Below are 16,964 nucleotides of genomic sequence, written 5' to 3' on the forward strand. Positions count from 1 at the left end.
CCATAAAAATGCTGGATTTCCAGCGATATACTCGAGATCTTGTTTTATTTTTCTTGTTATCTCAGGGTGATAAAAAAATGGTTTTCTCTATTAAAAAGAGATTAAATAATCTAATCTCAAAATCACAAAGCTTGTTTTCTCATGTTAACAGGATCATTCTCTAGCATCTCAGAAAAAAAAACATTGAAAGGTCAGGCCACCAAATGCCATTGCAGTTATTACATAACTCGTAATAGTTTAATTTTTCATCAAGCATCACCAATTTATTTTAAAATCCTGCAAAGCTTATCACATCTCCATCAGCCTCAGTTGTTTTTTTTTGGTAAGCGCTAATTAGCCAGGATTAGCACGCCAATCAACTTATCCAAGAAGGTACGCATTGTATATCTGTTTTACACGTTAGCTTGCAGATATTATAATTTTAAATATTTTGTACATCTTAATCTGAAATGACAGAAAATACTTTCTTAAAAAAAACCTGCAGAGTGTTGGTGATGTTTCACAGTTTTTCTTAGAAAGAAGAGATAAATTAATGATCAAGGCTGCTTGACACATCCTGCTCTGTCCAGAACAAATCTTAGTCCAAAAGAAACGTTTATTTTGGTTTTGACAACAGTCCGACTTTATCAGCTTTGTGTCCTCTCAGCCACCCTGAAACCTTATCTAATCCCCGAGGAGAGGAATGACAGCAGCTGCCAGGAGCCTGGCAGAGCTTCACTTTGTGTTGATACTTCCACCTTTATCCTCCTCCTCTCTCCTTGCTCAGCTCTATGCCTGCCTGCTCTCTGTGAGGCAGAACTGATCGAGGAAACACAATTTTAAAACGTCTTACTTTTCACTACTTCAGCCATCTCTCTCACAGAAACAAAGCTTCCACTGTTGTTGTCTCACTGTTGTACTAACGTCATCAGACCCACTCTGCTGAGCTTTTAAGGACACCCTTGAATCACAAATTATTTTAATTATCTATAATTATAATAATCATTTGCACAATTAGCTCTGACACATCAACTAGACAACACCACTATACTGATTGAGGAAACACACCGCCTACTGTTGCATGTTATATAAAACTATTGGAACTACAATGCATTTCAAGATATGCGACCTTATTTGAGAGTCAATAATTTGACTTGGTCATCTTGACTTTGGAGATACAGCTGTTCTAAATGTATAACACTTCTCTAAACAGAAGCATTTAAAACATGTAAAGTGTCAATAATTTACTTAATTTATAATTGCATTTGGGAAATATTAGTTGACTACTATTATAACCATTAATCTTAATAATGTGTTGTCAAGTTAATTAAACAAATGATCCATTAGTTATTAACTAGTTCTTATGTAATCTTTGATTTGTTGTTTTTAAAGGATTTATTAACCATGAACTGGATACATTCTTAGTTACTTTATTTTTTTAATTACTAGATGAGTGAAGAATAAAAGTATTTCCTGTGTTGTTCTGATCACTGAAGTGTAAAGGCAGGCTCCATGTTTAGAATACATTCAGTATACCTCAGTTTTTACTTACTCACATCTCAGATAAGTTATGGAAATACATTTCATGACAAATAGAAAAAGTGAAATGAAAGAGCAGATCTTAGTAGTCCATGTGGGCTGTGTGTCATATCAGGTAATATTGATAAATAAAGATCTCTGTGGTTTGAATAGAACTTTGTTGATCTCAAGGTTTCCTAGTGTGAACCTGACGCACAACAAGTGGAGGGGTGACTGAGGTGACTGTCCTTTTTTTTTCATCCATCCGCTGTAAGATTATGAAATGAGGCCACAATGAAACCCATCAGGGGGTCTCTGACAGGATTTTACCTCTCGTTCTGTTTCTGTGGAAAGATCCCGGGCTCTTCTCAGAATCACTTCGTCTCCCGCCGAGAGAGAGATGTGTACACGATAAACTCACACCACAGCACACACACACACAGTTGTGTTGCGAAACAATGAGTCAAATTGTCATGGTTACATTTTTGAAGGACCTTCAGCTTCTTCCCAGAAAACGTCCAATATGAAATGTGTCCGTTATGTGAGGTAACAGAAATCAGGACAGTTTGTGAACGATAACGAGACAATGTGTGTCAGTGTTATTTCTGTCCCAATTCTGGGAAACAAAGTAACCAGCAGACATTCAAATCTGTGCTATATATATCCCAAATAAAATACATTTTCTGATGAATAAGATGTTTCCAGACAAAATATCATGTCGATAGTTAGACTTCTGAACAGGTGTTTAACATAAAATGCTTTTAAAGAACTAAAGTCTTGGACCCTCTCTCAAGACACAAATGAAAAGATTTTCCAGACAGGGTCAGTTTGCAGGGTCCAGAATTAATGGACCTAAATTAGATTCCTGTAGAGATTGTTTCCCATCATGCTCCTGGGAATTACAAATGGAAAAACAAACAATCAGACAGAAACAGAAGCAGCTTTGTGTGTCTGGAGTTAGCAGTATGAGCAGTGTTTGAGGTCATAGCAGATATCCAGTGAGGCATTTCCCTCCCTCTCATTTCTGTAAATATCCAATCTTTGCTTTCAGACTAAAATGATTACAACATTTTCTTTCTGTTAACCACTAAATGTTTTAAACTATATGGTATGGAGTATGGTAGCTGGTTGATGGCTTCAGCCAATGTAGTCAGTAAAACTTTCTTAAGTGAATGATTTCTGGGTCTTGACATTCAAAAAAAATGTATATTTAATGTCATCAGAATACTTTTTTTATTGGCTGCAATTCGTAAATTAACCCAACCTTCCAAAGTTGTAAGCGTGCAGACAGAACCAGTGAGGGTTCAGCATTAATCGAAAAATCAATAAAGTCATGAAATGTTCTGAAGACAGCACAACATGACATCTCCTCAGTTGTAAAATATACTATTTGCATAAAACACGACCAAAAAAAAGTATGATTGATTGATTGATTGATTTATTGATTGATTGATTGATTGATTGATTGATTGATTGATTGATTGATTGATTAGATTTTTCATAAATGTCAAGACCCAGAAAAGACTAACTTATTCATAGTTTTGGGAATTATCTCCATCCACACCAAAAAAAATCAATAAAGAGGAAGAATGCCTCAAGCCTCCATGAAACTCCAATTACTAGACATTTGTGAACTCTTAAATCATCTTAAAATCACTTGAAAAGTTCTGAAGTTGTATTGTTTAAATAGCCTTGACAGCGTCAACAGTGTTTTGTATGAAACATTAAACTATCTGAAATGAGACCAGTTTAATAATCATGAAAAGGCGTTTACAGTTCAGAAGAACAGACTGAAGTATCAACTCTTATTTCCACCTCGGCCCCTAAGAATTGCGAAACATACCGCAGACTATTTTCATCCTGTTCTGCTAAAAAAGACTCTCTGACACATTCTCGTCTCCTTATATAGCTAATTTGGTCTCTGCCAAAATAAACCCTCTCTAATTATTGTATCTGTGAACTTCTAAAAATAGAAGTTTAATGTAAATTCCTCTGCTGAGACTCAGAGAGAGGATGGCTCAGTAACTTGCCAAGAAGACAACCAGCTCTGCCACTACAAGCCTTTTTTGGTCCACAGTTCAGTAGATACATCTACTGAACTATACAAAAGACAACTTATTGCATCAGTACCCACATTAACCACACAAACATGTCAGAGCCGAGCAGAGGGAAGCAAGGGAAGGAGCTGACCTTTAGTTTCAGACTGACACAGCAGAACAAATGTCAGGGCTCCAGTTAATGTTTACTATCAAAAGTAATGTCTTTATAGTTGTTGTTGTAAACTGAAGATATAAGACTTCATCCAGTCCAAACTGGGTCATTTAAGTAAGCCAGAGATGAGCGCCAGGTGATGTCCTCCTTACCTCCACACTCTGATTGAGTCACTTTCCAGTAAACACTTTTGTCTCATGTCACCCATTGATCCAGTTTTCTATAACACCTCTCTGACCGTGTGTTGGCATAAATGTGACAGCAGAAGATTAACAAGGGGCCTGATTCCTTTTCTCATTGACCCTGAGATGATGACACTTAAGACTGTGTTTGATAAAAAGAAGTTGTGCAGTGAATAACAAAATACAAGAAAATAATATGGGTGAAATCCTGGCTGAGAAATTGTGTTTATGTCTCTGCCATGTGTGTGAGCTGTGGAAGTATTACTATAACATGCTCACTCTCATTAGCTATCATGTATACCGTCCAAGGTATTCAATCTAAAACTTGTAAACTGGTTGCAGTAAACATACAAGGACTTACAGATAACTTTGCTCTCTCAGAGATGTGCTCCAATGAGTCAGAATCTCAGGAAATGGCTTTTCTGGAGAACTCAAATTAAGAGGGGGACACAAATAGCTCCTACTAAACCAAAAACACAAAGTGGGTCTTGTGGGAAATCTGCTCTTACAGTTACTGTAAGAAACACAAACAAGACAGAAAACATACTGATTCTCTTTAACTCGTTGCTTTTTTGTTGATATGGCTGTTACCGTGGTATAATAAATATTTACCGATATACAGTATATGAACCAAAGTAACTAGGAATCCTTTTTTTAAATACTGTAGCTTGGCCAGTGTGACTTAAATATTAAAGAATAGCCAGGGATTGAGCATCACAGAAAGTTAAATCGATGGTTTAATTTTTCTTCATTCTTTTAGTTACAGCGCATAATTACAATTGTGTAAATAATACCAGGGTGTCCCTCAGGGTTAAATTCTGGGACCACTTATTTTTTTTCCTTTTATATGGACAGTATTGGTCTAGAATAGCACTTTTAAGTGGTTGACTCATTTTCTGCAACACATCATCTAAGAAAGAAGTCTTGTGACATCCAGATTTATAGAGCAATTCTAGGGCAAAACTTGAAATAGATGTTTCATTTGTACAATTTCAGACATCCACAAACCCTCAGTAGTCATAGTTATAATTTTTGCACTTGCACAAAAACATGTTGTTTTTTTGTATTTTTATATTATTGACTGAACTGAGGAGAAACTTCTTCCTTCTTTGCAGCTCTGGTATCCATTTGCAAGCTTGTTGGAGACAGGCTGGTACACAGAGAGGATGATGTTTGCAGATAATCTGATTTCTCAAGCACTTGCCTCTGAGATTCTTGGACATAAAGTCAGTTTGTTTTTTATAAAGCCTTCTTTGGGGGATTTACTGTTCGGCAACACAGAGGGGCATAAAACCAGCCAGTACCCCACACAGAGGCCTCTGTTAGTTCAAGGGTCCCAAGTGGACACATGTTCATATATCACAGGAGATCAGCTTTAAAATGTTGGTCCCACCAGGACAGTTATAAAGTTCTTGGTAACTGGGACCTTCAAGAAATCTTATACATGATTAAAGTTCTCCTCCAAAAATCTTGTTTTTACAATAATCTTGACCTAAAAAGTGCCAAAGTTTAAAGTAATAATATGTTACATTTCCGCTTTAAAATCATAGTTTCAAAGTCTCTCTAATAGTACAATCACTTTTAACAGGGAGTATTTAGCGTGTCTGACTCCACCATTTCCACAGATTGCCCCGGTCGCCTGCTAATAGCATAATGTAAGTTTGGCAGCAGGCCGCGATTCTCTTGCTAGATGTACAGCTTACTGGTTTGTTGTTTGATACAATGGTTGAGGCTAAGAGACAGACGAGGAAGCTGCCAGATACAGCTAAGAAGAGGAAAAGAGAGAGTGACCGAGCAAGAAGCTGAAGGTACATCCCTGCAGATAATATTCATAACAGTTTGTGACATAAGGTTAGGCTATATCGTTAACAGTGTCATTGTCTCATGTTAAGCAGCTTTACCGGGCGCAGGAGGTCATCTTACCCATGTTATGTCTCATGTTTGCATGCATATAAATACATAAATCCGTCTTAGACCAAAAGTTGTCTCTACAACAGACTGAAGACACTAGTAGAGGCATATTTGGCACATTCTGGTAATATTACTGAGGCTTGTCAGTCGGTCTTTGGTTTCAACACCACCCCTCTGCTAGTCAACAAATGCATGTTGTCTGTGGAGAAAAGAAGAATAACATACTGTACTCACTGCTTAACTGTGTTTCTAGATCACGCTCATTTCAGGTAAATTTACATGCAGTGTGAAGATACGAGCATAATAAAGATCGCTAGCATTAGCATGCTAACACAACAATGCAGCATGAGTTGTTTTGGTTTCATGCTGGTGCTCAAGGGCGACACCTGCTGGATCAAAAAATCACAGCAACATCACAGCACACCTTTAACAGCATATGATTTACAACAGTGCACTTAAACAGTGCAGTTGCACTCAAAGACATTAGGGTGGCTTCAAACTGAATTCCTACATAATGTTACTTTTAAAGTCCTTTCTTAATCAATATCTCAAGATAACAAATTATTTGTGACAGAAAGATCTGGACTCCAATATTCAATAATTCAGAGGCCATGTCTGGATTTGTTGCGTCCTTAAATCTCCACACTGCTCTTCTCTTATAACTACAACGTGTTGTCTAAGATACTAAGAAAAAAAAAACTCATATCCATCCTGGATCAGTGTTGAAAAGTAAAGGTAACGTTATATTTGCTGTAAGGGACCCTCTGGACATGGGTAACCCTGTTTAAGGAGAAAAACTGCCCCTGTAAGGAGAACATTTCCTAGATTTCAAGATAAAAAATGTTGGTTGTACGGTATCTTTTTACTTGTATAAAGGTATATCATAATTGATGGAGTGATAATAATTGTAAGTATTGTGGAAAGTTAATTCACTCGAGTTATAATGTCAGATCTACAGTATTTTTAATCTGCTGTACTTCTGCCACATTAAATATTGTAGTTTTTACAGTACTGCATTCATCTTTTTGTAGAGTTGTAGAACAGTTTGTTTTGCAAATCATGATGAATACAATATTCCAAACTACCGTATATAGAAAATGGTGATATGCTCAAAAAAGTACATCTTATGTGCTTACATGTTTACATGATTATGCATCCATGCTTAACCGTGTATTAAAAAATAACACTTATTTATGAGTAATGTTACTTATGATACTTTAAGCTGTGAATACATCTGTAACTTTATTTGTGTAAAACATGCATCCAAGTCTGAAACTGATAATCTGCTCATTCAGTCATTTATCATGTCTGTTTATTCTGTGAATACATCTGAATGCTGCTTCACACACTGTGCAAGAAAGAAAGAGGGGACCCTAGTTAACTACAGTGTTTAGCTGCCATCTAGTGGTGAATTGAGAGTTCATTTTAGTGGGATTTCTGCAAACAGGTAGAGAGGTCAAATAAAAATAATTTTCCTACATTTTAATAATCTAAAACCAAACTCAAAATATTACTGGTTGATAAAAATGTCATGTTACTGGTATCATGTTGTTCCAATTGTTCTGTTCCACTTTAATCTAATTATTCAATCTTTTTGCAGTTAAAGTTATCATTTGCGTCGGCTTTCCTTCAGTGACAGTTTATTTCCACTGAGAGACAACAATAGACAAAAGACAAATGCATGTTGTACATGGTGGTATTTACAGTCAGTTTGAGTGAAGCTGTAAAGACTTTGTAACAACAGAGGTAACACCACAGCGACAAAGTTTCCATTTATTTAATAGTTGAACATGTTATTCCAGCTGAAGTACTTTCTTTGTTTCTTTTGTTTTTTCTCATTTTCATTTTTTTCCCCTCCATCCCAGTTCAGGGTGGGGGTGGGGGTGGGGGTGGGGGTGGGTTTTTGAGCATAGAGACCAGTCGTACACGAGATTGGCGTCAGGTTTGATCGCCTGTTTCCGTGAGAGTATCAAATCTGCACTAAGTGAAATGAGCCCCGGTGGAGCAGTAACCCTCCACACTCACACCTGCAGCCACGGCACTCTGCCCTGCTGCTGCTCTGTGATGTAAATGGAGTTCTGTTTTACACATTAATCACTTCATCCAGATGTGTTTTCATAAGGAGCATTCCAGCCCCCCCGTTTGAGGACAGGTTAAGTTCAGCTCAGAGCACCTCCTTACATCTCCACCGAGCAGCTGTGAGAGTTTCAACCTGAAAATAAGGTCCATAAAGCTCTGTTTGCCAGACAAGGCCTCCAAATGTGTCTGACATGCAGGTGATCTCCAGAAAAATAAAATGTCATGACGTTCTCTGAGGCTTTAATGATGTGTTAAAAACAACTTTAAGGAAAATCATTAACCAGATCACCTCACAACATGTTCTGCTTTTTGTGTCCCTGCTCTTTGAAGCTTATGAAAGTCAGGGCACATGATTACCAGGTCAGGTCTGGACTGCTCATCACAAATCACTTACGCTGATTTTATGAGGACAATGTTTCCGATTGAACAGAGCTGGAGGTTTTTCTGCACCTTAACTGATCACTGAGACATGAATCCCTTTGGCCCTATCACACCCAGGATAAAATAAGTGCTAGCAATGTCACCCTTTGGTTTATAGGCTTTCTTTTTTTAAACCCCTCATTTAGTCCATTTTTACATTTATTTAGAGAAAAACAATGAAACTAAAAAGGGGCGTCTTAGCGTGAAAATAATCCTTATATAGTCAGTCTCAAGTTCACTTCTGTCCAAAGAGTGTCACAAGAAGGTAACATCATCTTCCTCTGCAACAAATGTGTTTCATTTCTCTTATTTCTTTAGCAAAGGTTGCTCCTTTAAGACAAGTATTTTCTTTTTACAAAGAATCATTTAGTCAGAACCATTTGTTGAGGTTTGGTGGCTCAAGTTTAAAACCATTTCCTTGTAATTGCTTGGACTAGCTTTTTAAAGCCTTGAATTTACATTTAAAGGGATACTTCACCCATTAGCATTAATCTTTGTATCATTAGAAACCTGGTAGTATTTTTGAATGGTCGTACATCCTGCCCTCATTTTCTCCTGAGATGGGAAATCTTTGTATTTCTAAGTCTGAAAAGGAGCTTCCAGTGATGCAAAATGATGTTTTTTCCATCACTGGAAGCTGTTGTGGTTAGCAGGGTGAAACTACAACGCTAGTTCCTCATATTTTCGACCACTGAAGCTACAGACCAATCACAGATCAGTGGGTGGGAACTCACTCCCAGAATCGAAACTTAACGTCCGCCATATTGCTTGGAAGCTATGCTAACAGGCTCTATGAAGAAAGCTGATAATGGCGAAAAAATATAAATATAGCGGCAAGATGGCTGCTGCCGACAGGCCGGTCTTGTGTTTTGATTACTGCCGCCACTGGGTTGCCACCGCTGGCCGCCGTGACACAAGACCGGCCTGTCGGCAGCAGCCGTCTCGCAGCTATATTGCCGCTGCCGGCCGTTGCCAGCTCATCAGCAGAGACATAAGGCCTGCCTGTCGGTGGCGGTGAGGACGAGGAGCCGGGGCCGGCTCGAGCTGGGGCGGACTGGTAGTGTGGGTGCTCTAACTGTTTGTCTATGGACACAGACATAGAGTCTGTTTTCTGACAGGAATTTACAAGATCAATTCTGGAAGAAATCTCTGAATCAGTTGAGGAAATGGTCTTATGTGTTGAAGTAAACATGTCTGTAAATGTTTTCATTACTATATTTCTACTGCTATACTGTATATACTACTGTATATATTTTGGAGAAACTGTAACGATCGAATTTCCCTCTGGGATTAATCAATTATTTCTGATTCTGAACTAGAGGACCTTAGTTGGAGTGGCCTGCAGTGCTGTGCATTCTGGGATTTGGTGTCTTTCATCCACATGAGCCAAAAATATACTTTCTGCCTTTTCACGGCCAAGAAGGCACCAACTTCAAAATGTATTTCACATTTCTACTACATATATGACCCAATGTCAATACAGATTCATGTTTCAACGGGTGAAGTATCCCTTTAAGCTCTTGTCATCTTGGATTTTTTGCAACTAGAAATGACCAGCAAGTGGCCGCACTGTGAATTTGGTGAATCGGGAAAAGTTAATCACAATGTCTGTTGATATCAGAAAAGCACAAGTTCACTAATTCTGTCATCAACCTTTGTACTGACCATGCAAACAAAGCATCAAATCATTTGTCTTATAAATATTATTAATGGAGCGTTGCATGTGATGGTCCAGATGTGCAGAGAGCAGGAGAGGAAACAGTCTGCTCAAATGTCTGCTCAGGGAACAACAGCGTCCAGACTCTTAAGTCGTATTTCATTATTTGATATGAGAGTGGTCATAGAGAGAGGAGAGGAAGGAAGTATCAGAGCGTGCTATCTCTGGCACAAGGTTTGGTCACTTGATGTCTGATCTCACTGGAGCTGAGGAGGAGATCAGCAGTCACGCCTGTTTGTTCCTCAGTCAGCACCCACCGGGCCGCAGCCTGCAGCCAGCCCGGGATATGACCTCACAGCTCGTTACTGTGCCAAGGCAGTCGCCCCCGGGTGTTTAAAGAGGGCGGGGTTGGGTTTGCGCATGTGGTGAGCTTACAATTATTCACAATTACACACAACATTGTGCTGGTATATGGAGCCACAAGTCGTTCATTCACTGTCTTTCTCTCTGCCTCTGTTTGTCCCTCCTGTCATAAATTGTGAGTTCCTCCTGTGAAAACCTGCATCCTGCTCCTCAGCTCCAGATGTGCTTAACGGCCTCTCTGGGCCACAGAAAGCATCTCAGTGATACGGAGGCCTTTTCCACCTGCACTGACTCATTATTGACCCCACTGTTGAAGGGTCATTCAATCAAAGACAAGATCCAAAATCACTGCAGAGAATGAATGCTTACTAAGGCTGAACTAAACTCAGAATTTTGTCAATCTAATCAGATTTGGCTTTTCAATATGAAGCCGTTGTTAAACTAGGTTTCCTACTTATGAAAGTAGAGAAACAGAAGGCCACAAAAAGGCCAAAAATAAATCTTTTTAAAAATTCTAAATTTATTTTGTCACTTACAATCACTATGTCGGATTATGTTTATTAGAAAAGTACACTTCCAAGGTATGTTGGTAGATGGTAACAACCTTGAACAATAAGCTTTAAAGGAACCTTCCTTAAAAGTCGCAGGAAACAAGCCAGCAGTAGCTCAATGCACAGCCCCTTCCTGATGTCCTCTGTCAGACGGATAATTCAAAGAAAAGATGCCGATTTGTATGTTATTTGCATTTTTAAAGTTGCTATTACTACCATCTTAATCACACGCTTTTTGTTTGTTTGTTTGTTTTAATTTGTTTGTTTTTTGGTAGCAGGAGACCTCTGCTGATATTTGACTGTCAGACTAACAAAATACAGGATAACCCAGGTCCCCTCATGATGACTCTAATTGTCCACTTTTTTTCCTTTCTGCTGACATCCATGTTTGTAAAGACTTTTATCCATTGTGCTCCTTAGTACAGTCTCATGTCAGTTTTTCTATCTTGAGCCATGGTTTTTCCACATACTTTACTCCCTATTTTAATATTGTATTTGATTTATTCTCTCCACCGTGGTCACTCATAACTATGTCGTCATGTGTGGTGATATACAGCCCCATTAATACTCCCCCTCTGGTCTGACTGTGGGACCAGGGCGGGTCGAATCATGCTCCAGAAACTCGACTCCTGCCAGCTCTTAGCACGTTAAGAAACATTCAGAGGAAACATCAACACGGTCCAGAGGCATCCACTCAGGCTTCTTCAACCAAACTGGAAGAAAAACTTCAGTTTACTTTGCAGCTCTGAGACTGTTTAGGGTGAACTCCAGCTACTACTGTCACTCTGTTTATTTATGAATAAAGATCTCACTTCTAAAATAGCACTTGCGGAAATCTTGTTGGTCTGCAGAAGAGTCATCGTTTTGAAACCAGAAGATAAATCTGGATGTAGAAATGCAGTTCTTCTCAATTGTTGCATACATTGATCATTAATATTGACATTGACCTTTTTTTTCAAACCTCTTCTTACAGTTCACATTAAAAACATGCATCAAATATATACGTTACTTACTTCTGTGACTCAGTCAAATCTGCAAAATCCTTCATAAAAAAAGAAGATTACTATATCGTAACACATCGAATCATATTGCATCCAATCCAGCTTTATTTATAGAGCACTTTTTATTTTAACTCAACATGAACCAGAGTGCTTTTGCAGGACACAAAATACAGTGGTTGCACATAAATACCAAATAAAAAATACATAAATATAAATAAATAAATTCCGAAAAATGTAAACATAAAAAGAAGATAAAGCAGTAAAAGACATAAGGACAAAGACCACACCACCGTCATTCAGAGTAGAGGCCGAGGTGTAAAAGTCAGTTTTAAGACCAGATTCAAAAACAGGCAATGTGCCGGCCAACCTGACATGTATAGTAAAGCATCTCATCACATCACATTGTATGTAAAGCATATTAATGGTATTTTTCTTCTTCCTATAAATCAGTATTTCAGCACCAAAAAATTGCTCCCTTTCCCATTATTGACTCTAACATTGACTCTAAAGTATTTATAAAAAGAATGAATCAGCAGCGTTTATTTCCTTTATTTCTATATTTTTAGCATTGTGTAAATAAATTGTATAAACTCCTGAATCTCCAGGGTTGCAATAATTCTCAACCCAATAAATTTATAGATATTTCTTTTTAGTTGCTGCAGATTTACTTTTTTTCAGTGAAGTATCTGTGGAGAAAAAATAATCCGTTCTAGAGAAATTAGGTCATTTTCTTACTTTGTGTAAAAGCAATGAAAAATGATTGATTGATTTGCTCCATGAACACTTCTGTTTTGCAGACTATGGGAAGAGTTTTGATCATGTGACTTCAGTTATTGAGAGATGCAGCGTGCTAGCCATCAGGGGGGAAAAAAACGTATGTTATGTTTGTATTTGGAGAGTGTGAGTGCAATGACAGCAGGGATTATTACATTTCTGCCCACAGAAGAGACATAAACAACCTTTTTCTCTCTCATCTCCATCCCTCCGAGGTCTGCGGTCAACCACAGCACACCTAAGCAAACAAACCCCTCCACCCGACTCAAAGAACTCACAGAGCTACAACGGAGCTGAGACAGCATCTAAAGACCCCCCCCCCCCCCCCCCCCCCCCCCCCACCACCACCACCACCACCACCACCACCACCTGGTCGTAACATGGTAGCAGGGATCTGGACTGTGTCTCGGGAGGGGAGCCAAAACCTCACTGAAAAGCTTCAGACCAGACAAGAAGCTCATTGTGTGAAAATGTGATGAGGAGGCACGGAGGAAATTTACAAGATGTGGAATTCTGCATATCCTTCACATTTTTCCAGATATACTCTGCCAGAGCAAACGGTTTACAAAGCATATGTTGTATATGTTTGTAAGGATGCACATATGTTTCCCTCTATTTAGGTAAAAGCATGAGATGACGATGTGTCTTTGGTGCCATTCTTCATTCAGCATCAAGGATATTGTTTATTTAAAGCAACATTAATTTTATTTGGGATGTTATAATCACTGAAGCTATAAACCATAGACTGTTTAAAACATGGTTCAAATAGTCTACCATAATCTTTAATGGCTGAAACTGCTGGCACAGCGTATGTGTCAGACAGTGTTTCGTGTATGCTCCTGAAATAGCCTCTTTTTTTTTTTTTTAGATAAGTGAAACATCTGACTGTGAAAAGAAAGCCGGATGAGATTTATCTTGAAAACAACAGTAACACATGAACAGGAGAAAATCAGCACAGATACAAGGTATTTCTTTGTCAACAGGGGTCGCCAAAATAAATGAAAAAATCCTCACTGGAGCTTTAAAACAAAGCCATATCACTTTTACACAGTGCAGAAGTTGTCAGCGAGTGAACTCTTGGGGTCTAAGAGGTCAGTTTTACCCTGTTAGAGCTCAGTGTCTGCTCTGCACATCCAGCCTGAGTTCAGATATTAGATACGGTTTAAACAGCCTGCAGTGTGATGTGCTTGTTTGGTGATGCAGACGGGTGCAGGACGGGGGCCAAGCCTGGAGAAAAGAAAAAGCTAATTAGAGAGCTGATGATACTGAGACAAGTTAATGAAGCATCACTACTGAGGTTAAGCTGCAGGGCTCTCCTCCAGGATTTTATTCAAACGTAAACATGCTGATGCACTGCACTACACACATGGATGATGCACAGTGACGTAGTTAATACACACTCCTTTTTTTAAGTCCTCTTTTGGTTTGGGCTTTTTTTCTGTGCATAATATATGCAGTTTACTTGCAGAAACATGTTTTGCATTTTATGTGTAGAGAAGTGCACTGTATGGCATGTGCAAATGTTTATATTTTGCTTTGTGTATGTGAGACAGAAACATGATATGTTATTTTTAGTTTCACATATAGTGCATCTTGTAAAGTGTTTGAATTGGCATTCAAAAATTGTTTGACAAGGTCTCAGCTTCAATCACTGCAGTTTCCTTTAACTCTCGGGTTCTCGTTGATGGGGTAACAGCGCCCTCTAGTGTTAAAACAGGGTACTTGTAGCTCTGCAATGTCAGAAAATGTAAATTGGGGGAATTATTAAATCAGCCCTGAGGTGAAGAATTACTGCAGTGGAATCTTTTGAAGGGTCAAATACAAAAAAAATGATCATTCACAGTTTAAAGAGGGTTTTTTTTTTTAAATCTGTTATCTTTCTAACTACACAAAATTTAAGTTATTTCATCTTTGGATAAACTTTATAGAGTATCATCCAATCATGACTTTTTTTTTGTAAAGAAAATCAGCCATTCAAAAGCTCGCATGGTATTGACAGGTTTCACTACAGCACTGAGAAGTATACATAAAACATCATCCACCCTCAGTAAACATAGACACATTAAATAAAAAACTTCAAACAGTTTGGTGTTAAAAAACTCAAGATTTTAATTTATTCTTAAAAATAATAATCATGAAAAGGCACAATGAATCTGCTGATCACACAACATCAAACCATAATTAAAGTAACAGAAGTTCAATTCAAGCCTTTAAGTACAGAAGTCATGAATATGATCGTGTTAGAGGGGTTATGAAGAACAAAAGTTATAATGGAGAAAATAAAACACACAAAAACACTAAACTGAATGCAAACATCATCTACTGGCTCTATTCTATTAAAAGATAACAAAAAAAATGATATGAACAAATATGTCCGCACTAAAAATAGAGAAAAAGAAAATAGTATCCACTAAACCAGAAAAATGTGGTGGACAGAACCTCAGGTCAAAGACCAGCTTAGAAAAAGACATAATTAATGACAGACTTTAATTCATGACAATTTAATGTTTTACAATTGAATTTTTTTTAAAACAGACGATAAACCTGCAATCTAAAATCTGTTAAATTAACTAAAACCTCAAAATATCTTATCTCAAAGCACATTTCAGAATATAAAACAGCACCAATCAAAAAATAACCAATGACTCAAACCTGAAGTAATTATGACTGATATCTATCACTCAAGTACTGGAGGAGCAGTGAGCACCATATGTCCTAGAGGATTCAGCTACTAAATAATAGAAATAAGAGGAGAAATCTTTCAGACTAACAAAGTGCTACTGTGCAGGTTCTAGTTTAAATAATTTTGTTCTTTAAGGTTTCTGAGGATTGCATATATTCTGTTTTATCTCACATAAAATAAGTGGACAAGAACATAAAGTCAACTAAGACAAGTGTTCAAAGAGCTGCCAGTCTAAACATGTGTGTACTGCAATGTTTCCACTACAGGAACTTTCCTCAGGGACCAGAAACCTTTAGAGGAACTCAGTCACTTTAAAGGACATTCAGTACATTTATATGCACAGTTCAGTCAAGCTACAGTTATAGCCTGATAACACCATTTATTTGGATTACTGTCTACTTGTCCCAGTCAACGAGCACCTGGGGGGAAACGATTTATCAACCAAGTATGTCCAACTCCACTACAGTAGGTGGTTAACCTTTTAGGTCATACACTAAAAAAAATGACAAACAAGTTAGCAAGGCAGATTGAGGTGTATTCATGGAAGAGTAAATCAACTCCTACCGCATTATCTAGATTTTGTCAGCCAGACAAATTAGACATAGTCAACTTCTCGGTCAGACTAATATGCTTACAACTATTGTTAAAGTCCAGTTTTAGTTGATCGAACACGATACATCTTTTTTAACATCAAAGGGTGATCCGGGACAACATTTTAGACCTCCCCAAAAGGCCCCTTCTCTGGGGTTGAACTGTCCAACAACAGAGGATCTTTGAGGCTGGATACTTTGTCTGTTTGTTACATAAAGAGAGTTGAACTGGGAAAAAAGAATAGCACAGATGTGTGGAGGATAAAGTCCCAGCTGCTTTAGATACATTTCAAAAGGTATTTTTCCCCATACATCATCAGGTCAATCTTCTCCAAAGTGTTTCTTTGTACTTCTGGAGTTAACAAGACCTGACCAAAGAGCTGAAAAAGCTTTCCTCGCCTTTCAGCTACATCTCTGACCTCTTGGTACTGTATGACCAGACATGTACATTGAGATCCTCAGGCGGAGTACTCCTATGTGCTCTAAACAACAGACTGAAACTAAAGGGGAAGGAGCATTTTCTGTGAGGGCTCCTAAACTGTCCCGAGGAGACCAGGACAGCTGAGTCAGTCATCTCTTTTAAATCCCTTCATCAGGTATACTTTTACTTGAATTTTACTTTTTAAAAGTAAGTCTTAGGATGTTTGTGATTCCCTAATGTATGACTGATGACCTGCCTGTTTTATGTTTGTTTTATAATTGCTGTACTTGCAAAGCACTTTGTATCTTGACTTTAAACAGGTCTCTTTAAATTAAGGTTTTTATTATAATACCAGAACAAATGTATGAAGCATCACGACAGGAGATGCTGCTGCAGAAGGTTCTCTCAAGGATTTTATTCACATGTAAACATGCTGCTGTACTCTCACACATGGATGATGCACAGGGACCAACATAGTTACACACATATTTGAAAAAAAATCTACTTTTTGCTCTATTTTTTTTTAGTGTTCGAAAGCAAACAATTAAAAGATATTTCTTCATTTGATGTGAAAAGAAATAAAGATCATGAGAAAAGAAAAAAATGGCTTGTTAAAGGACTGAG

This window comes from Labrus mixtus, chromosome 3, assembly GCF_963584025.1.
Source record: "Labrus mixtus chromosome 3, fLabMix1.1, whole genome shotgun sequence".
NCBI classification, from domain to species: Eukaryota; Metazoa; Chordata; class Actinopteri; order Labriformes; family Labridae; genus Labrus; species Labrus mixtus.